Source organism: Cricetulus griseus (genome assembly GCF_003668045.3).
Source record: "Cricetulus griseus strain 17A/GY chromosome 1 unlocalized genomic scaffold, alternate assembly CriGri-PICRH-1.0 chr1_0, whole genome shotgun sequence".
NCBI classification, from domain to species: Eukaryota; Metazoa; Chordata; class Mammalia; order Rodentia; family Cricetidae; genus Cricetulus; species Cricetulus griseus.
In genome coordinates, this window is record NW_023276806.1 from 25,079,416 (window position 1) to 25,102,921 (window position 23,506).

The 23,506-nt window shown below is 38.0% G+C and overlaps 1 long non-coding RNA gene and 1 other non-coding gene across 6 annotated transcripts in view; both read right to left on the reverse strand.

Annotated features, from left to right (window-relative positions):
• Positions 1-675: 675 nt before the first annotated feature.
• Positions 676-23,506, reverse strand: part of LOC103159931 — a 35,235-nt gene continuing 12,404 nt past the window's right edge. Inside the window, exons 2-7 of one of the 5 annotated variants that reach the window (XR_004771853.1) lie at positions 12,769-12,929; positions 12,414-12,568; positions 11,677-11,799; positions 9,769-10,663; positions 2,927-3,011; positions 676-1,314 (exon numbers count right to left, since the gene is read on the reverse strand). This is a non-coding gene — a long non-coding RNA (uncharacterized LOC103159931). Of the gene's footprint in view, positions 1,315-2,926; positions 3,012-9,199; positions 10,664-11,676; positions 11,800-12,413; positions 12,569-12,768; positions 12,930-23,506 lie in introns of those variants that run through there. The other 4 variants (XR_003481277.2, XR_003481273.2, XR_003481274.2 and 1 more) reach the window with 4 other exon arrangements.
• LOC113831587 lies at positions 23,115-23,258 on the reverse strand. The gene has a single exon (XR_003481348.1). It is a non-coding gene; the product is annotated as a small nucleolar RNA SNORA48 (small nucleolar RNA).

Genomic DNA, 23,506 nt, shown 5'->3' on the forward strand with positions numbered 1-23,506 from the left:
TTTAAAAGAGATTAAAATGTATAAATTTCTATTTCTTTAAGTGCAAAAGCATTTTGTTTCTGTGTATTCTTCCTATTGTTCTTTCAACTATGGCATGAGAATTAATTCCTTTAAGTCCTACTCATGATAAATATCACATTTTCTCTGTGTTTATTTTTAAATTGCATTTATAATGTCCAGCCATTTAGAAGTTTAAAATTTTTATTTGATCTCTTTGAATTTTCTTATGATTATTTTCCATATGCTTTCCAGTTAAAAAATTTAACCTAGATAAGAATACATAGACCCAGAGTCAAACATATGCTGTTCAATTTTCTTTAACAGAAAACAAAACTTCCTTTTTTCTTTTGTATATGTATGGTGTGTGTGTGTGTGTGTGTGTGTGTGTGTGTGTGTGTGTGTTCACATATGTGTGGATGTGTATGAGTGAACACATGTGTGAGAATGTGTACTGAGGCCTGAAGCTGACATCAGTCAAGAGTCTTTACCAGATCACTCTCCAATACTCATTAAGGTAGAGTCTCTCAATTGAGCCCAGAGCTGGTTTATATGCTATTCCTGCTGGATGGGAATTCTCTTTCTGTCTCCCAAACACTGGTATTACAGGCAGCAGCCATGCCCATGTGACGTTTATGCTAGGGCTGGTTTATGCTAGTGTCTCCAGATGGGGACACTGGTACTCAAGCTTCCATAACAAACACTTTATCAGCTGAACTATCTCCCAGCCTCCATCCTATTCTATTGTCTTAAGGTTTTCAATTTTTGATTTAACAAAGTATTTAACTTAAAACTTGCTAGTGTGAAACATAATAAATAGGGTACCTTTTGCCCTCTCGCCCATTAATTTATTTAATAAACATGTACTCAAATTTGCATGCTACATTAACTGTATGCTGTCTTGAGTCACTCTGCAGCAGGCATGTGTGTGCAAAGTAAACCCGGATTTACACATCTTTGTATTTTTTTGCGCAAGTGAATTCAACAACGTCATAAAGTGGCAGGGAGTGAGGTCCTGCGTGTTCGCAAAGAGGTAGTTATGGTGCTCCTGAACAGAGGTAAGCAGATGGAGGTATGCAGAATGGTGAAGGAAGGGGGACGTTTGATGGGGACAACCCACAGGATCGATGACGAGGGGAGAAGGACTTACAGGAGCTAGCTGAGATGATGGAATTTTGAGGTTTCCATGGGACTGGAGATACTGGCAGTCAAAGATGCTGGTACTGCTGAGGGTTAATGCCCTCTTGAAATTGGTCATTGCTGTGGCTCTCCACTTCTAGCCTGGGGTTGAGTCAGGTGCATGAAAACTGAAATGGTCTATACAAGAAAGCAGTGTGATTGAACAGAATTAAAACAAACCAGAGAGTAAACTCCAACAAAGAGATGGCATGTCTCAGGAACAGTTTAGAATGGCACAAAAGAGGGCAAGAATTTTATAGACAGGATAACAGCAGACCTGGCCCTCAGACAGGCAGGAGGAAGGAAGACACATCTCTAGACAGCAGTGGACTAAAGCCCGCCTCCAGACCCAGAGGGATGATCCCAAGGAAGGAAGTACAGAGAACAGAAGGCAGGCACAGTGACGGTGCTAAAAGCTCATGAAACTGGAAACTGGCCCTTGCTCCCAGCCTCCATATGTCTCCTCCCGATCGCCTTTCATCTCTGCAATCTGCTGCCTGCTCTAGATCTCTCACTTTGGCAAAGCAACCATACAGCTTCTCTGGCCCTGTCCTCCTCATCCCACAGCTGATGGCTTCATTTCTGCCTCTGCTCGCTTCCAGAATGATTCTAGGAACTGACCTTGTCGTCTTAGCTAGAAGACCTCTAGCCCTTAGGATTTGCACAGGAATCATGGGACTGTGGCCCATCTTCCTCACACTAATGGGCCAATTTTAAGAATCTGACCTTAACTTCAGTTACTGTATACAATTATACGTCTTGATTTCTACTGCATAGTTTAGCTTCCCTGGAATTTTTCAAAGGAGAACTGAATGAAATTGGGGCGAAGGAGGGAACCACCAAGGAACCTAATTCCCAATCAATACCTTTTAGGACTTTTACTAGAATTATGTGTCTGTAACTTTTAGCTAAAGAAAACACTCAAAATTCTGGTTCATGCAAAATAGAACTTTTTTTGAAAATAATAGTTCAATCTCTGATTAATGAGCTTTCAAGGTTTTTGTTATTTTCCCCTGTTTTGTCTTTTTAAACTTCAAGAAGTGTCACACTTTCAGGCAAGGTGTATAAGTTTATTCCACTTTTGTGTTGTCAGAACCTTCCCAAGAAGTACACCACTATCTTGTGTGTGGAGTTTGGTGTATAGATTTATTTCAGTGTGTGTGTGTGTGTGTGTGTGTGTGTGTGTGTGTGTGTGTGTGTGTGTGTGTGTTCTGTTTTCTGTTTTTAGATATAGGACTTTAGTCTATTTGTTATTCTCCTTAATGAAAATATGAGCCATGAAGGAGAATCTACATTGGCCTCCACTCAGCCAATATTTTGTTTCTCTGTAGAACTCAAGAACTCTGTGCCTTTTCCACACTCTCAGAGGCTCAGCTATACCATGACCCTTTAAGTGGTAGATTTACTAGACATCATCTGAGGTTGTCCTGTAAGTCATTTACTCCATTTCAACGGTTGGCATTTTAAATTTAAATAACCCTTCTGCAAACTACTCATGTATGTGGAAACAAACCAGAGAAGAATATTTCTGTGAAAATAAAGTTGAATGCTTTGAAAAGTCTTGATAAAGTTGAGTCATAAATTGTGGTTGAATTCTGTGTACAAAAATAAAGGATGTGGAAAGGTGGGAGACTGAGTTTTGCCCTCTAAGGGCTTTAAAAATGAACTCTGCCTTAATGAATTCACAGCTGAAAATGTTAAACGCTGAACTGTAAATATAATGAACTGAAAAAAATAAGTCAAGGCTTACCTCTAACATCAGGTGAACTGACTTGCCAGTTCCAGCAACAGTGGAGAGGGCTGAATGGACTGTATGTTCTTCAGACTCTGAAAATCTAAGTTTAGAGATGATGTATCAGACTAAGACCTTGCTTTACCACTATGGTAACATTAGGAATTTTAGATTTTAAAACAAAGGACCACAATGGCAAAGCAAAACACAACAACAAAAGCCTCTACATCTTAGAATATTCATTAGTTACAAAACCCAAGTTCTCTTCTTTTCAAATCCACATTTCTCAAAAAAATAGATTGACTCCTTCATTCACTACACTCTGGGAGCCCAGGATCAGGCGTAGTGCTCTGGACCATGCCTGGAACTGAGATGGACAGGCCTCATCATTCTCCAGCTTCCCTAATGACCTCACTGCACAATGAGGCTGCTTCCTGCTTCAGCCTGCCTCCTTTTTGCCTGCTCCTCCACCTCCCTGTCTTTGTTCTGTCTCTCTCTTGCAAGACTGATTTGCATGTACTCACTTCATGCAGAATTTGTGAATGAACCTCTTATGTCCTTTCTTTAATTTCCTGATTATAAAAGCAAAACATGGCCATGACATCAAACTGGAAATTAGACCTTGTCATGAAAGCAACTTCAAATTAAAAATCATGCATGAGAATTGCATCTAGTGGTTACTACTCAAATCCAACTGATACTTCTGCTGTTTCTTGCTTAATATAACAAATAGAAATAATAGGATATCCCTGTTCAGTTTTGATATGCATGATGACTTTCTACATAGGTATTATAAAATAATTTATAGTGACCAATTTATTTTATTAGTAAACAAATTTTTGTTTTTAGAAGTGAAGCCTATTATCTGAATTTGTGCTAGTTTTTGTAAGTGTTCTGCCTTCCCTGTTGCTTAACATTATCTTGCTTTTATGTTTAAGCTTTTATTTTAATCTCAAAATAAGAATTTCACTTTTAACACATTGTCCAGGACTTTGTACATGCTAGGCAAGTGTTCCATTACTGAGCTACCTTTCACCTTCCTGACTGTTGAAAATAAAAGTAAAATAGATGGTTTGCCAAAACCATACATGTTGAAGAATGTACTCCTACTTTCCTCACCTATACGTGACTTGGCCTAGAATTCCTAGGTCAGATCTTTGTCTTATGAGAGCTTCATATTTCAGCTTTTTTTTTTGAATTTACTTTTATGAAGCAAAAGTACAAAGATATGCTTTAGCTTTTATGAGTATTGTTTTTTTCTTCACCTATGAACTAACAACTTTATTGGCCTATGTCTAGGACTAATTTCCAAAATTAACTCTGTTAGAGCAAATTCATCAAGGGCCAGCAATATAGAGAACATGGGCATTGGCACCTTCTTCTAAAGTCATAAAATTGTATTTTCTTCGGATAAAACTGGCTGCGTCTCATATAATAGTAAATGTGTAGATGCTGATAAGCAGTCTTCAGACTTATGAAGCAACATAAATTTAGAAAGACTTTGGCAAAAGTACTAGGATACATTATTCAATTCTGTTTTAAGACTTATAAACGTACCCATTTTATGACTCTAAGTTATTGCATATTTGTACATAACAATGATTTGTAAGTACATTCATGAACACCATTTAATTTGAGTGTCATCCCAAGTGTGTGTGTGGGGATGCTAGGTTACTCTATATTTTATATATAAGGAGTAAGAGCCCAAAGAAACTCAGTGACTCTCCCAAATTTAAAGACTAATTGAGCTTGCTTTTGATGCCAGATATGATTTGATGTGCCCATTATGTTGAAATTTTTATGTAATATATATAATCAAGAGCCTGGGAACAGGCAAGCAATTCATGCCACCCAAGGTAAGGCAGGATTTGAGCCCAATGTGTACTGAGAAACATTCTGTCCACCTTAATCCCAGTGTCCCTAGGTTGATTAGATAGACATTCCCCCCACCGTGTTTCTACACAATATCCATTTTAAATATAAACTTTCTGGCAAAAAACACAACTTGTTTTTCTTTGAAGGGGGAACACTTGAACATTAACTAATAAACATGGGAGAAAAAAAAGAACTAGTGTGAGAAATGTACAGTAGCTAAGAAAAAATGGAAAGTCATGTTCATTGAAAGGAGCAGGGAAATGTTCTTTCTATTTCATAATTATCCAGTATTGCCTCTACTTGAAGGCATGATCACCTAGTTAAAGGCCTAGCATTCATATCTGTTGAATTGTCACCTAAAATTGAGTAGGCCTGCTATAATTTAAATATTTTTTTAAATCTGATAAACCTTATATGTATATAAAATATAAATTCCAATACATTTTCATATTAAATAATTTACAGCAATGTAAAAATTAATGAATTTTCTATACATAGCCCTTTTTTATTTTCTAACTACTAAAATAGGATAACACATTACAGTGCAACAAGAATTCAAATAGAACATTCAAAATATCATGCCTGCTGTTTGATTACTGGGTAGTGCCCATCATGATTAAGAATGCCCATAGCTTTTGTTTTCTACATGTATGTAGGACTTGAATTTTCTTTTGGTGGCCTCTTACTCCGCATTTTCTACCTATTAATGCTCAAAGGGACAGGTGGCAATTTTAGAGCTTAGGGGCTGCATCACTCAAAAGAAGCCCTAGACTTAAGATGGTGACTTCTGAATGCCATCATGTCTCCCCCTGCTCTGGAGGAGAGCACTATGTCCCAAGAGTGTTTGCTGTACAAAAACCATTGAAAGATTTGGCTGGAAATAAAAGACTAATGTTAACACTTCCACAATGCAAAGCAGGGATGTGGAACTGTCTCCCATCATCCCTTTGCAGTAAGTTTATCACTGTATTAAGAGATGATCTCTGACTGTATAAAATCAATAGCAGCTGTGCTTGCAAAGGTCAGTCAACATGCAAGGACTGGGTGGGTGGTCTTCATGCGCCCACACTCCAATGTCTTCTGAGAATAGAAGAGTCAGTTCTCTGGTAACCTGAACACACTCCAGTGGATAGCCCCACACCCAGAACTAAATAAAGAACAAAGATGGGAATGGATAGATTGATATTAAACAAATATAAAGGACTTGAAGATGGAGGTTAGTAAGGCAGATATAGGAAGAGTTGACAAGAGAGGAGTTGGGGATGAATATGATCAAAACACATGAAATCTTGAAGGAATTAATGAAAACATTTATTTCAAAAAGAATATCCACTAGGGAGAGCTCATTTTAAAAATCAGTAGTATATATTTTTATTAATTTTATAAACATTTTTCTTTTTCCTACAATATTTTTGCAACTAGTGACTTTCTTTGTGAGTTTCCCCACTGGAAACCTGATCCAACAGAAAACGAAGAGTTATGTCACACAGTGATCAGTATAGGGAATTCTTAGCATTAACTTGTGACTACATGTTCATATTACAACCATTGATGTTTCTGAAGAATAATCGACAAATAAGTTGTCAACCACCGGTCTTAATCAAAACATGAAACAAATTTGAGATCCATACATGCCTATCATATAAAAACTAACAAATTATTTTAGGCTACTCATAAAAACTCTTGGGTAATTTGCTAAACAAAATTAAAATTCACACATAATGAAATTCTTGATACTGATAAAGGGCACGCATGAAAAATATAACTACTGTACTCAGGTAGTCAAAAAATAGGTATCCTCCATTAGTACTTAACCTATACAGGCACATTTTGTGCATACAGTATATAGTATAAATATTATGTAATATATACAGGATTTACAAATATATATAGATTATACATAATATGTCAATATAATCTTTTATTATTTTCATAGATTCTCTCTTTTGGTGATACATGTGGATAGCATAGATGTAATTAAAAACTCTTGTTTTTCAATATGGTTTTAAATATAGTCCTGCTCCTTTTAAATAAAAACAACCAACAACTAAGAAGGTGCTTGGGAAATGCAGACAATAAGAAGGCTGGACAATACTTCTTCAAATAGAAATAGATCTGTCCCCTGTTCAACGATGGTTCAAACATTCATTATCACTCAAGTTACTGCCAAGCAATTGAAATCTCTCTAATTGCGAGTACCTAAATGTAGCTTATTGCCTTCCTCGTGCATCTCCCGACTTCTCTGGGTCATTTCATTCGCACCTCTCTTTCCAGCCATCTGGGATCTCTAGCAAGGCGAGCTTTAATGCTGAACACCTGGCCTGACTGTGTCTGCTGCTCTCTTTCACCTGCCAGCCCTTTGTTCCTCCCGAAGATTGAATGAGCTCTGCAAGTCCTGTCAAGCACGCACACACTGCAGCTTTTCCTGTGCTTGGTCTCTTGCGCTAGTCCTTAAGTCTGCTAAATCCTTTCATTATTTCACCTCACCCACCTAGCTGCTCCATCTACTTTGTGATCTCTAGAAGCTAAAAATCCACACAAGAGTTATCCACACGTGGTACCTCTAGAAGGCTGACACAGAGGGAGGAAAAATACAACTGAAAATAAATCACACAGAACCATCCTGCTCTTGTTGGAAAACAGTTGCAAATGACCTGGTGGTAGCTCAACTCTGAAAATTCACAGGAGGCTATTTGAAAGTATATGTCATCGGTAGGAGAGTGGGGTTAAGCAGCTATTCTACAAATTAGGTACTCCTCACTCCAAGCTGGGTTTTTCATTCTTTGCCTGGCACCCCTGAAGATCTGTGTCCCAGCTCTTGGGTTCCTCCTACACACAAACCTCCTTTTACATTTCCAAAAATAATCTCTGATCTGACATTCCCAGAGATATTGAGTCTATACCTCAACTTCCATCTGTTTCCTACTCTCAATTTCTATAGACTATACAACTAAGAATATGCTAACTTGGCTTAACACCCACTCCTCTTAATTATTCACAAGTCTTTCCAAACTTTAGCCTTTTTCGAGCTGCTTCTTTCAGTCAATACAGAAGATTTCCCAGTTTAACTCAGACTCAATGACATGTCTCTGACCAGGGCTTCTGTCAAAAGCATGTCACTGCAGTGTTCAGTGAGACAAAGCTGGCAGCATAGTTGCCATTCCAGTTGCCTAGAAAAGGGACAATGGAAAGAGATAACAAAAATTCCTGTTGGGTTTGCTGATTAAACAGCAACAACAAAGAAGAAAAGAAGCCAGATGTCAAGGAGATGTGTGTGTGTGTGTGTGTGTGTGTGTGTGTGTGTGTGAGAGAGAGAGAGAGAGAGAGAGAGAGAGAGAGAGAGAGAGATTAGAATATTTCAACAGTCAAGTCCTATACTCCCTGCACCACTGTATGCAGAGGCACAAGCCTCGTTAGTTCTAAGATTCCTGGTTCCATATTAAAATACTATCATAACAAACAAGAGAGAGAGAGAGAGAGAGAGAGAGAGAGAGAGAGAGAGAGAGAGAGAGAATATTAACAAAAAGCTCTGAAGTACTCAGCATTCAGAATGAGATTAGTAATTCGATGATACACTTTGTTGAAATCATAAGGATGAAGGTTTTATCATAGGCAGTCTTTGAATTAGTTAGGGGAAGCTAGGCTTTCCCTGATTCACCTTCAATAAGATGCTCCCAGAAATATTTTTGTAGATTATATACAGAAAACAAAAGAATACCAACTCAGCCATGTGATGGTAGAAGAAGTTTTAAACACTGGTTCTTCCCTGTTTCCTATTCTGCTGCACTATGGTCACATTCCTGCCTGCTTTCCCCCCATTCCAGGATCCATTGTCTGCCTGAGACAGAAGTAATTTTAACCAGTAAGCAATGAACTATAATTAAGAAATTTATAACCCAAACAGTATGGGAACTTGGATAGCATATATATGTATATATATGCATATATACATATTCATATATTTAATCACAAAACAGTGAAGAGAGAAATTCTAATCTGAGAATTGGGAAATAAAGAGAAACATTTCAAGCATAACCTGTTGTCTGTTAAACATGAGGTTAGGGCTATTAGTGGCTGAGTTTTATAATTCAAGGGAAAATATAGTGAGACTGGTATAACAGAAAGCACAGCCTGGTTTATAAATGTCTGGTATCTGATTTCAGCTAAGGAAGTGAACTTTCACAATGCCATATGGAAAAGTAGAAGGAGAGGGATCCTTGGTTTAAAAGGCAAACATTGGAAGAGGGTAAAAAGCACTGATTATAGGATGATCTGCCACTCCATAGCTACGGAAAAGTCCAGGAAGACAGGATACAGGAATCCAAACAATAGGTAAAGGAGACATGGGTATAAACAGATCTAGATCACCCCCAGGAAATTTCAAAATGGAAAAAAATAGAAAGGATAGACCTGGGACATGTGTGAAGATATTTTAATGGCGATTTGGAACCTCTGGACCTCAATGACTTCTTTCAAGATTCCTTCTATTGTCTTTCTTCTGATAGTCATTTTGGAAGTATTTTGAATGAAAGTATAAATGACATAATGTATCTACAGTAAGAAAAAAATAGACAAAGATACCCCTAGATAGTTTTCCAATTTGCATTTCTTTCACTGGTCCAGTGGCAGTATTACTCTCTATGGATCTTGATCATGGGTACACAAGTGTCCTAGGTTGTTTTCTATTGCTGTGATGAAACACCATTACCAAAAGCAACTTTGGGAAGAAGGGGTTTATTGCAGTTTATATGTCTTGATCACAATGTATCATAAAGGAAGATCAGGGCAGGAACCCAAGTCAGTAACCTGGAGGCAGGAACTGAAAGAGGCCATAGAGGAACACTTCTTACTGGCTTGCTCTGCCTGGCTTGCTCAGTTGGCTTTCTTATATACTCTAGGGATACCTGCTTAGGGATGGCACTGTTCACAGTGGGCTGGACCTCTCCACATCAATCATCAATCAAGAAAATGCTCCACAGACTTACCTATTGGCCAATCTGATGGTAACATTTCTCAGTTGTGATTCCCTCTTCTCAAATGACTTTAGCTTGTGTCATCAACAGAAAATTAGCCACCTCAATGGTTCCTTCTTCTCCTTCCAAAACACATATTCTTAGCAATTTTTGTAGGATGACTTTTTCAGCAACAGTTGCACCTTGGACATGTCAAAATGGCTTCTACCTTCACTATCCACCTGACCAATATTTAGTAATATTAAAACTGTGAGAAAGTTGTAAACTCTGAAGGACTTATTTCATTGGTCTTTTGTGCCTACATGTTATGACAAATGCACTCTTGGTGTTTGATCAGTCACCATTTTTTTGTTCTCTTATGATTCCTTTAAAACATGGATTCTCCTGTGTTCTATTTGTGTTCCATTCTCTGCTCTCTTTCAGGGCAACATCACAATTTATACTTCTGTAAAAGTCTTAGGTCTCTGAATCCCAGACCAAATATCTCTTGAATATTCTAAATGACATTCATCAAAATTAACAAGAACTAGATGGGTTTCCACTAACCTATTGATCTCTGAAAGGTGTGGGTTCATAAATGGACACAGAAAACATATAGTCAGCCATGACAGACTACAAATTCCTTTTCAAATTTCTGCTCTGTGCAGAGTGATGTGTGTAGATTTAGACAACTATAGTCAAGCAACTCTAGAACACAGAGGAACAAGGAGGGAGTTGATTAAAGGGATCTTGAATCCTTTACAAGTTTTCATTATAATATCATTTCAAGGGCACACGAAAAGTCTATTGTAAGTTCTGAGTTTTCACCTTCTTATTGAACTGTTTCAGTTTTCTGCATGCTTCTTATTTCCAACACAGCAAAAGGTTTACAGACTTATCCTTCCTTTATCGCTGCACCATTCTTGTTCTAAGGAGAGAAAATGTATCTCTGTCAGGGATGCCTTTCTACATTACAAAGCTACTGGTTATTTCTTTGTATAAAATGACAGCTTGAACCTTTCAAGGAAATCAGCAAATATTAATTTAAAACTTAATATAAAATTTCACACTTCTTCCTGGCACTTGGATGCTGTAAGCATATATGTATTATTGTTCATTATAACATAGGGAGACCAATAGGGTTCATCCAAAGCTATAGAAAATGGCCCTTCCCTTTCTTGTTCACACACCTTCTAACTTCGCTTTCTGCATTCCAAGCATACACGAACACCACCACCTCTAAATGTAGATTTTTTTTTAAAAAAAAAAATCAAACAAACTGGTTTTCGTATTTCAACTTGGCTTTGATAAAATCTTAATTCTGAGCTGCCCTTTAGAAGTTTCTCATATTCCTCCACTGTGGCTTACGAGCATGGCAATGCTACTCACAAAGTACTTTATGTTAGGACCAATGTTAATTCTGATCCTGCACAAACAGTGGACAATTATAAAAGCAATCAAGGCACACGCAATAGATATGGTACAAGGAACATAATTCGAGGGCAAGTAGAGTATGCTTTCTTTGCTCCATTTATGAATGATGCAGAGAAAACAGCTACTTCTCTTGCTTATCATTTTGTATCATGAGCTCAAAAGCACAAATAGAAGATGACTAGCAATGAATTAATTTCTTGATTGTAAATAAGCAATAATCACTATTTCCAGTGTTTCAACTATTGGTTTTTACGTTCAGATACCTAGTTCTGCTACCTGGGTTTCTTATTTTGTATCATTACAAAAATTCTCAGGGGCTTAACAGTGAACATTTATTATTTCTTTCTGCCTGGCAGCTGGCCTTGGCTATAACAGGAATGGTTTACTGCAACATGATGTCACTCCTTATCCTTTTTCTATTTTGCATGAGCACAATTGCTTTTTCCTTTTCCTTGAAGATGTGTGACAAGGTCCTTGTCTGATGTGGCTGCCCAATCTTGAACTTACTCCAGAACAATGAAGTAGACTTTTCCTTATAAATTATCCAGTCTCGGGAATTTTGATGCAGCAACCAAAAAGTGGAGTAGGGTGAAGAAGTATGAATGAGACTTCCCATGCTGTTAAAACAAACTGCAAAGACACAGTTAAGGTAGACTATTGTAGTTACCATTATGGGAGGGAAGGTTGTCTAAAACACAGTATTTTCAACTCTTTCATGTTTAAAACAGATTTGGCTGGTTAGAAATTTAGACAGGATGCATGAAATATTCTTTGGGTCTTCATTGTTCTTAGGAAAACTCAAAGTCTAGGAATTGCTGGCAGATGGGGATCAGAAACATGAGAAAGTATACATCTTTTGAACTCTCTGTCCTCATCTTGTGAGATTATTCAAAGGCTGCAGAATCTTTGGGAAATGGAGCATGTCTGATACAAGAAGGGAACTAGAGGCAGGCCTTTGAAAGTTATACCTGCCCTGTCACCAGCCTGCTTTATCTTCTTCCAGTCTGTTGTCATGAGGACTGCCTCATGTTCCTGTGGTCATCACAGCCCCAGCATGTTTCTACCATGTGTTCCTGGCCATATTGGACTAAAACATCTCACACCATGGCCTCCCTTCCTTATGTTGTGAAATACATTGTCATGGCAATGAGAAAAGTGACTAATAAAGAAGATTCACTTGCTCACATCTGGGACTAAGGGCTAAGAAGATTAAAACACTACTAGCATGGAATGGAGGAGCCTACCTACTTGTGGCTCCCCACAGTGATTGGCTTCCACAACACATGGTAACCACAGAGTAGTCAGATTTCTCAGGCGGCAGCCATAAGCTCAGAACTCCAAGACAAAGCTGCATTGTGTCTCACAACAGCCTTGGAAGCCATACGGTATTCATTTCTTCCTATGTAATTAAGACAAACACAAGTCCATCCAGATTTGGGGAGAAAGCATCCTTTGCTTGAAAATAGAATGCTGAAGTCACATTGTAGGTAAAATATTATTGTAGCTCTCTTAGAAAAATGAAATGTTACAAAATCTGTTATGACCTGACATTTTAACTCTCATCCAGTCATATTCCTCACACATGAAAAATGCACTCACCTTCCTCTCAGGCCTCTATTATAGCATCAGCTTGAAGTCCAATGACTCATTACCTAAATCAGGTCCAGGCGTGGTTCAGGCTCCATGGTTTGATTCTTGGTGTTCTGCTCCTCCCCTCTAACCTCATGATGAGTGAGCTAAAGGGCTTCTTTGTCAGGCTGCTGTGGGAATGATGGCTTCAAGAGTTTTAGCAGCACTAATTTTTGACAGAAGAGATTTGGGGGGGCGGGTATGACTGATTTCCTCAGAAAGGATTTCATCTATTTTAAAGGGTCTCTGAAGTATGAGAGTTGATTTCTCTGATGTCTTAACAGGCTAGGCATAAGTGGTATGCAGCTGATCCCAGCTGTTTTTGAGGCTGAGATCGGAGGATTGTGAATAGGAGGCGAGCCTGGGTACATAGTGAGACCCAATGGCAACAGGGAAGGATAAGGGTAAGGTCTTAACAAGGGTTACATGGAAAGTCCTTTTGTTTTATCATAATGCTAGTAACTGAAACAGTTGTAATCCCACTCTGTTTCTTAGGAGAAACTGCTGCAACAAACTGTAGAAAACACAACCCATGATAGTAGTGATGCCAGGAGACCCTGAGCTATATAGGATTCCAATGTAAATGATGCACCATGCTTCCTGAAACAGTTATTTTTTAGCTTCTTAATCAAATATTTAGAGGATTGTCTATTTTTTGGGTTCAGTTCTAGGCACTAGACGGAAAGTGGTGGACAAAACATTGTATCTTCGTCATACTCAGGGTGAGACAGACAAAAGCTCAGCAGACAACGTAGTAGATCTGGTGCATTAAGTGTAGAGAGGAGGGGAAGTAGAGACTGAAAGAGAGGAAATTTAAGTGGCAGATTACAAGTTTGAGTAGTCTGACTAGGGAGGGCTCATTGAGATGTTCTGAGCAAAGATCCAAATCCAGTTAAGGTAAAGAATACCTGAGGGCATTGATTCAAGAAGCTTACCCAGTAAGAAATGCAAAAAACAAAAATATAAAAAGTATTTTAAAACTCAAGACATTTATCCTAATAAACAAGTTGTCCTTATGCTGAAATCACTGAGTTCAAAGCCAGCCATATAAAAAAGTTTAAGACCCCATACCCATTTGAATATCAAAAAAAGCTGTTAGAAGTTCTTCTTAAAGATAATTAAAAGCATTCTTTCCTGTTTTAAATTGGTCTTTTCTTGGGAATGTTTTAGTCAGCCTGTGGACAATCCATGAATACTGCGAACACTTGTCCCAGGAATCCAGGCATCTGCCCTTGCCATGCAAACGAATGTCCTTCCATCTGCCCTACATGTGGTTGTCCCAGGCTTGTTTCCTAAAGTCTCCCCTCCATGAAATAGTCTCTAGTCACTCTATCCAAGACTGATCTCTAGAAATGCTTTTGTCCCCACTTTATTTCACTGGTGTTGTCTCCTTCCTGATTAGGGTATAGTAGACCCCTTTGAAGGAAAAGATGTCTCACACTCAAAAGGTGTGCATCACTTACACTACTGAATCTGTGGTCTAATAAAGGTAGCATACTTTTGGTAGGAAAGCACAGATTTAGATCAAGCATGAACTTAGGCTTTACCAGACATCATGCAAATTGAACAAATACTCAACCAATCCAAGTGTTACTTTAAACGTTTATTACAAATCAAATGGGACCCACTTGCCAGAATTACGCTGAAGGCAGAATGAAGGGCCATACTGCTATTAGAGGCATTCTTCTGAGGATATAGTTGTGCCATATGCTGGACCGCATGATTGGGCAGTACTGCTTACTCAGCACCATATCAAACAGGACAGCTCATCTGTTACCCAGGGACCTTTGCCTCAGTCTAACAGTTTCCGTAGCTAAAATTCCCATGTCAATCTCATCCTTTTTTTTACCTTGAATGGTTTTACTCTTCCAAATAGTTAGAATTCTTAAGGTGTTTTTTTAAAAAAAAATGGTGAAAGGGACTGCTCCTTTATAATTGTAGGGATTGCTGTTATCGTCCAGGTAAGCAGTGCTAAGTCCACCTGCTAAAGATGAGCAAGCACACTAGGCAAAAGCAGAAGTGAAGGTGAATATTTCTGCTCCAAGTACTTTTTGATAATTAGCAGTTTCACAATAAAATTTCCAAGTAGTTTTTGGCTTTTATAGTTGTTACAATAAATCTTTCTGCCACCATCTTGAGTTCTGCTTGCTATGTTAAGGCCCCAAATAATACACAGAGATTTCTATTAGGTACAAATGCTGCTTGGCCAATGACTAGGATTTCTCATCTGTTAGCTCAGTCTTAACTATCATAAATATATTTTATAAGACTTATCTTATTTAGGATGCCTTCCATTGGCGTCCTCATCCAGGGATCACATGGTGACTCTGGAGGAAGAGAGAATCGGCCCACTTCCTTCTTGCCCTTGTTTATATATGAGTCTCCCTGCTATGTCACTTCCTGCAGATCACCACTTCTTTTCTACATTTCCCAGAATCCTCCTTGACTCCTAGTCCCGCCTAACTTGCTGCCTCATTGGCCAAACAGTACTTTATTTATCATCAATAAGACAAACACATACACAGAAGCACTTCCTCCATCTTATAGTGAGTACCAATACAGTTATCGAGCACCTACCAAATGTGATTCAATGGCGTAAAAGGCAGCCATTGCTTTTGTGCAAGCTTACACATATCTTTCTTCAGGTCCTTACATTACCTTAAAGTTATGGTGTGTATTTAGTTATGCCAATATGCTAGAAAGAAATCCAAAGGCAAGATGAGGCAAAAAAAAGAGAGAGAGAGACAATCAAGGAGAGTCCCTAATATATGCCTGAAGAGGATGTTTTTCTAGAGACTTCCCTGTGGAATTTTGATTTTTTTAAAAAATAGATTTAGTTACAGGACTCAATCCTACCAACCACAATGTTCTTTCTTAAAAATTTATTGCTGGTTGTAGCTCTCTGGCATGTAGGATGTGCACATATGTGTTGAATTTTTTAATTTTGTTGTTTTTAAGTGTGTGTGTGTGTGTGTGTGTGTGTGTGTGTGTGTGTGTGTGTGCAGATGAGTGCAAGCATCCACAGAAGCAAGGAGCATTGGATCTACTTAGAGCTAAAGTTACAGGTCATTGTGAGCCTTCTGCTGTGAGTCTTCAAGGAGAACAGTACAAGCTCTTAGTCACCGAGCCATTTCTCCAGCTCCACACAAATGCATTTCTAAGAATAGAAACAGAAAGTTAGAGTGATGTGGGAAGTAGCAAGAAAGAAACAATGCAAGCTCATGGAGATGGGGGAAGCCTGTCCTAAAAATGCACAGAGCTCTGGAGGGAAGCTGGCATACTGTAGGTACTCTATAGCAAATATTTTCTGAAAGGATGGATCTATGGAAGGGTGAATAAGTTAACTGGAGACATTCAAAACTATAATTATAAAATTGGGCAAAATTCAAACCTTCCTTTTGGGCCATAGAAAGAAAGACTTTCCCTTTTATTGCTTGGTGTCAACCTAGAAATATTCCTCTCTGCTCGATCGATTGATATCTCTTAATGATGACAGTAGAGGTAGTTTCTAAGTCGAAAGTAAGATACTTCAATAATTATGTCTTCTAACTTTTAATATTTAAAAGATTTATTTTATTTTTAATTATGTATATATTTGTGTGTATCTAAGTATATGCACAGGTATGCAGATACACTAGGGATCTAGTGGATAGCATCAGGTCCCCCAGAACGGTAGTTATAGGCAGTTGTAGGATGCCGAATTTGGATCCTCTACAGGAGCAATGGTGACTTCTAACCACTGAGACATCTCTCTTGCCTGACTTTTAATTTTTTGTTTGTTTGTTTGTTTCAAGATGGGTTTCTTTGTGTAGCATTGGAGTCTGTTCTGGAACTCGCTCTTTTCTGTAGACCAGGTTGGCCTTGAGTTTACAGAGATCCACCTGACTCTGCATCCACAGTGCTGGGATTAAAGGTGTGTGTTACCACTGCCCAGCCTTTTAATTTTTTGATATTCCTTTTTGTCAGTGTTTCATTTCTGGACAGTGGGAATTTGTTTTTAAACAAAGATCATGTTGGTACTAAGTTTATTTCACACTTTGTTAATTAGTTAAATAGTCAAAATAGTATTCCAAATAACTTCCTTGTGTACCTCATTATACCTCTAAGAAAATTGGGCTCTACATAAATCAGGAGCATGGCACAACAGAGCTTGTTCCAACTCCCATTTCTGTGGTTGTCATATGTTATTATAGAAAGCTTGTCTCCTATGGAAACATCATGAAGAAAATCTTCAACTAGATAAGAGGCACTAATTTACCTCCTTATAGCTATGCTGGTCACTAGTACTGTAGGGCTGGATATGGGGTCAGAGTAGGTAATGCCACTAAGCAAGAAACAAGACAAAGATAAATAGCATGTGTCAGTGTGTTCAAAAGTCAGCCATAGGCAAGAGCAAAGATAACACAGGAAGGAAACAAAGAGTGCGGAGCTATTACAGGGCTGGAGAATGAGAAAAATGTGAAATTCTTGGACAGTAGCCAGAATTCAGAAAATATATAGAAACAGAAAGGGTCAGAACAATAGCAGGCAGGAGAGCAGAGCACATTATGGTGTCCGTCAACCTTAATCACTGAAGCAGATCCGTCCTCCTCAAGGGATTTTTCACCACTGTATGTACCAGAAACAACACTGCATTGCAGGCCTAGACACAGCATAAAGAGGCTGAATTGGCAGCTCCAAACCAAGAGGTCAGGGGAACACTACAAGCTGCTGGAGAGCAGCTCCTGACACCTTAGCATGCATGCCTTCTGAACTCTGAGTTTCCACGATCTGTCCTGTTTCCTTTGAAAAGGGAAATTAGTTCTACAGTATATATCATAGATTCCCAGATGGAAGCCTGCAATTGTGGATTGCTGGAGTCCACCGTGGATGACGGGATCTTTCTTCTTTCCTCTATCAGGAAAATGTGACTTGTGAAGACTGTATATTGGTGTCATATGTAGGGCTGTTCTCTGTGCTCTTCTGTCCCTCATCCTATGTACCAACTCACTTTTGGTACAGATGTACTTTGAAATGGCACATTGTCAAGATAAGCAAGACACTGTGCTGGCTAGAGATGATGAAAAGATGAGGACATGATCCTGCCTTTGAGGTGTTTACAGTCTACACAGCCTGGTAATCATGGCTAGAAGATTTAGAATACTTAGAATGGGGGAGTGTTATTATATTTATTAAATCATTTAACTCCAACAACCCTGTAAAAAAGTGAGAATCCTATCCACTATTTAAAGAGGAGAGACTGACATAAATGGGAGCCAAATAAATCACTCAACATTATACAGCTAATGAGTAAAATCCTAGAATACAAAAAAAAGCACAATGATTCCATAGCCTTATTCCCAAGCATAGTGATGTACTCTTATCATGAACCCAAAAGTTATAGATCACAACTATAAGGGCAATGCTCAGGACATATGGATGAGGTAAGATAATCCTGTAAAGTGGTGAATGAGTGAGGCTATGTCCACTGTCACAGGACTCTTGCTACACTTTTCACTTATCCATGTCTAGCATTATTCACAGAGGGAACAAGGTCTACTTCCAGGCGTTAGAATAAAAATAAAGACTGTACATAAAGACCACAGTTTTTGGTTTCTTATGCAGAGTGACCATAGGAGACACTTAAGAAAAGATGCCGTAAACCTTCCATCTGAGACTTTGAAGTTGCTACAGCAAGTTGTAGAGGAAGTATTTCAAGACATTGATATAGACAGTGAGTTTCTATTTAGGAAAGAAGAACACAGGCAATACAAGAAAACACAGAAAGCAGGAATCTAGCAAAACTAAGTGGCTAATGCACAGCAAAATCAACAATCAACAGGATGAACAGAAAACTTCTGGACTAGGAGAACATGTTTACAAATGACACATCCAGGAATGACAACCAAAATATGAGGAACTAACAATAATGACCAGCAACAAGATAAAATTAAGAAACAGTCTAAAGAACAAAACAGACATGTCTCAAGAAGAGTCATACAAGTAGCCAACAAACGCATGAAGAAGCCATCCAAATTCTATAATTATCAGAGGAATGTAAATCAAAATTATAATGAGGTATGATGTCACCTGAATTGGAGTGATCACTATGAGGAAAAAAAAAGTAGTAGTGAATTCTGGCAAGAAAGTAAGAAAATCAGTCTTAGATACTGTCAGTATTCATGTGAATTATTACATCTATATGGGAAGACAGTATGGAGAATCTTCAAAAACAATATAGAACTCCAATATAATACAAAACAAAGGAAACAGAGCTCTCCTTCCCTCCTTTTCTTCCTCCTTCCCACCCTTTCCCTTCTCTTTCTCTCCTTTCTTCCTCTCTCCCTCTGTTCATAAGCCTGTTCCCTGCTCTGTCTAATTTGAGGTAGGGTCTCAATATATAACCCAGGAAGATCTGGAAATCACTGTTCAGTTACTATAACTAACAATTCTCTGGGACTCCTAGAGCTTGGCTTATAGGCATCCACTAACTCCATGATCTAGGAAGTGAAATCTTTATAGCAAAGACAATACTTTCACTCCCCTGTTTATACTGTGCACAATAGTCAAATATGTAATCATATCCATTTAGTGTCAGTGAGTGGATATAGTGTGGCATAGTTCCACAGGAGAATAGTAGTCTGCTATAAAAAGGGAATCCTGTCATTTGCAGCAACCCAGGTAGGACTTTGGGACAACTATTACTTTAAGAGAAATGCCTGACAAAAAAGACAAATAACACATATTCTTGCTCAGCTGATGAAACCAATAAGTCAACCTTGTAAAGGTATGGAATGGGAGAGTGCTTATTAGAAGGGAGGGAAGGAGAAACTTTTTAAAAGTAAGAGTAGTGTTTAAGGACTAGAAACAATCCTGGGGGAAGAAGACAAGGACCTGGGTAGACAATGGGTAGAGCACATGATGAATACACAGATGGGAATATTAAGACAAACCTCATTGGTATTTTTGTATAATTAATATGAATGTTTTAAAAAGATAAAATAAGGTTTATTGGAAATAACAAAAACAGTATTATGAAGTTTGGCAGACTAAGTGACACTGAATTGTACCCAGAATGACCACTAAATATTTTCAAGATAGATAGGAGAAACAGAATGTGTATAAGATGTTTGGAAAATAAAACACTAATTTTTTTATAGAGTTGATCCATTTTGTGTGTGCACTATCCACGTTTTTGTTGTTGGTGTTTGTTTTCAGGGACACAGTGCTTTTGCTTCCTTCCAGATATATTAAAGTTGAAACATACTTGTACTTTAACACAGAACACAGTGGCCAAGTATTCTGTTTACCCTGTAGTGTGTGTGCTGTCCCTTCTGTCTACAGCTCAGGAGCAAAGCTGGTGGACCATGATGAATGAATGTGGCTCAAACATCTCCTTGAGTGACTTCTGGGAGCTTTTGCATCTACTGATGGTCCTGCTTTTGGCTCAGACTCTGATATCAAAAAAATCTTGACATAAATTTGTGTACGAACATGCTTTCAAATTGTTAAAATCTATTCTTCCTGTGAGAGTACTAGCATACATATGAATACATCCTTACAAATGTATATGACAAGATTCTTTTTTCTACAACTACATGACATACCAGCTTGAAATAAACCTCTACATTCCAGAATTAAAAGTACAACAGTAAGTAAATAAATACTTTGCCAATAAATTTCCTGCTGGGAGTGGCATTAAGCATGCATCAATTTTGAAGGATCAAGAAATAAAAACCTAATGTCATTTCCTCTGGTCTTTTCACCAGCAAGGTACCTCAAGCCTCAGTAATTCTGGACTCTTGTCCCTAATATGATGAGAAATCCCCACTTCCCTGTGCAAACAGATGTATTGTCACCATTCTTTTAGAATTATTGTTTGACTATTTGGTAATTATTGATGTTGTATTGGGTCTTATTCCATCACTTCTGTTTGTTCACATGGCTTAGGGGCATACGAAGTTATTACATACAAATAATTGCATGCAACTGCTTTCGTAGCATTCTATCAGAAATATGGTGGTTGTGACTTCAATGACAATTACAGAATCATCTTTATCTGACTACTCAAAGCAACGCTTGAAGTGAAGAGTATCAGTACCATTCTGAGGTGAAGAATACTATCCCATATGTCTCTCATGACCCTTTTGCCATGATTTGAAAGCTACAAGATTATTGTTTTAATTTTTTCTTAGAAGTTTATCAGACTCACTTCTTTTGTGGTGGGAGGGTGGTTCGAGGCAGGGTTTCTCTGTGGCTTTGGAGGCTGTCCTGGAGCTAGCTCTTGTAGACCAGGCTGGTCTTGAACTCAAAGAGATCAGCCTGCCTCTGCCTCTCAAGAGCTGGGATTAAAGGCATGGGCCACCACTGCCTGGCCCAGAATCAATTCTTAATCATCATTATTAGCCATTTCATTTTAGACATATTTAGTACCAATATTCAGATGTTTGTTTTGCCAGAATTATATAGAGAAATAGTTTCATTTTCTCTGTGTAAAATGAAAATATAACATTTTCAATGCTTAAATACTGCATTAGTTCTTACTCCCTCACACATTACTCAAGTGAAGTCTGCTGTGATAACAATCTTTCCTGCCATTATTTATGCCTTGTTCCCTCTTATATTAGATAAAGGCTTAAGATTACCATCCAAACCCATTGCATTAGCCTGATTTTTCTAAGTAAAGGTCATTCTTTTCCTTAGATGTATATCATCAAAATAATGTATCTGCCTTGCTGCTATGCGTGCTAACTTAGTCCTCTTCAACATAGCACAATCTGAAAATTGCATTAACATATTGTTTACTCTCATTTCGAGGTGATTAATGTGGATATTAGACATGACTATAGCTAACATCAATCCCTGTATGAGTGGGTTGGATATTTCTTCAAAATAAAATAACATTTTTATCATTACTTGTGATTTGTGTTTCTATCAATTTTCTTTGCTGATGGCATGAGAAAGTTACATGCAACTTAATTTTATCTTTTGCGTGTCTATCTCAGATTGCTAAAATCAAATATGTGCTTCTGCTGCGTTTCTCACATTCATTCATGGTTTCTTTTTTTAATTGTGGACAGCCCAGGTGACATGTAAAATTAATTTATAAATCCAGGTTGTCTTTGAAAGGTGACATTATCATCCTGGAGAGGTTTAAATATCTATAGGGATTTTTGTAGGCTTTGTAATATTGCTGGCCTTCTTAATGTCAACCAAGAATCTTCATTTCTTTTTCATTTGCAAAGCTAAAGCATCCTTGTGACTTTTTTTATAATACCTCCATGGAATTTATTTTTTTTTCCATCATTTTACTTAGTCTCTAATTTTAATAGTTGCTTGAAGTGTGATTTTTTCTTGTTTGTACACATGAAAAGAAATGGGTATTTGGCACTTAAAATTATTTTGTTTTGTTTTAAGCAAATAGGCAATTAATAAATTGTTTTCCTAACTCTCTTTCTGAGCTATGGACAGATAAAACAACATGACCAAAAACAACTCCAAGAGAAAAGGGTTTACTTCCTCTGACTACACTTAGGTAATAATCTGTCATGAGGGCAGAACTCTAGAACAGGAACTTAGCGATGGAAACAAAGACAGAAGCCATGGAGGAGTGGTATTTACTGACTTGCTCCCCATGGCTTGCCCAGCCTGTGTTCTTATACCACTTGCACAGTGGGCTCCTTCCTCTGATACTAATTATTAATAATTAAAATGTTCCACAGACTTGCCTACAGACAATCTGATAGAGGCATTTATCTTCTTCCCAGGTTTGAGTCAAGCTGACAAAACAACCACAACATAAAACCCACAATAAAACAGGGTGTTCTCTTACAATGTATAGATTAAACTAATCTAACCACTGATAGCATCTAAGCCATTTCTTCTCAACACAAATGGGGCAGTTTGGTGTGGTGGTAACATCCCCATACCCCATTCTTCTACAGATGGATTAGGCTAATGAATCACACCCCCAAAACCTGCTATGTGAGTAATAAAACCTTATGTCAGTGGTAATAAATGTGTCATGAGACAGGGACCCATTTAAGAAGCCTACACATAGGGATCTGAGCAGACAGAAAGAACTACCACTGAGTACTCACTGAGGTGCCAGAGTAAAGTCTGAACCATCAATCTCATTTCTAGGCTGACTAATTTCCAAATACGCAAATGTCCTTTCTTTCTCTGCAAAACCATCCATCATACAGAAGGCCAAAACATTCTTGAGTAGTTATTGAGCATACACTCTGTAAACTTAAGAAGGAATGAATTTGCTTAGGTTCTGTCATTAATTCAATTTAAAATTAAACTTTACAAAATTAATTATTTATTTCTTTATTTTATGTGCCCTGGGCATGAAACAGCTTTGGCCACCAAGTCAGCCATCAAGCTAGGATAAACAAAGGAATGCCATCCACTCTGCCCCTGGCTGATATAAAAACAACACTACCAACAAGGTCTCTCTTTGTCTACTGCCAGGTGTTATTTATTTATTTTTATTATTTGCATTATGTATGGGCATTATGTTGAGGTCAGTGACAACATTTGAGAGTTTGTTATTTCTTCCTATCTTGGGGTCAGGAGACAAACCTACTCAAGCATGGGTCCTCAAGATTGTGTGGTGAACACTTTTACCTTCTAGATCATTTGGCCACTTTTCATCTTAATGTACATGCCATAAATCACAGAAGTCTATGAAGGACATTTTTGTAACTGGCCCAATGTTATGGAA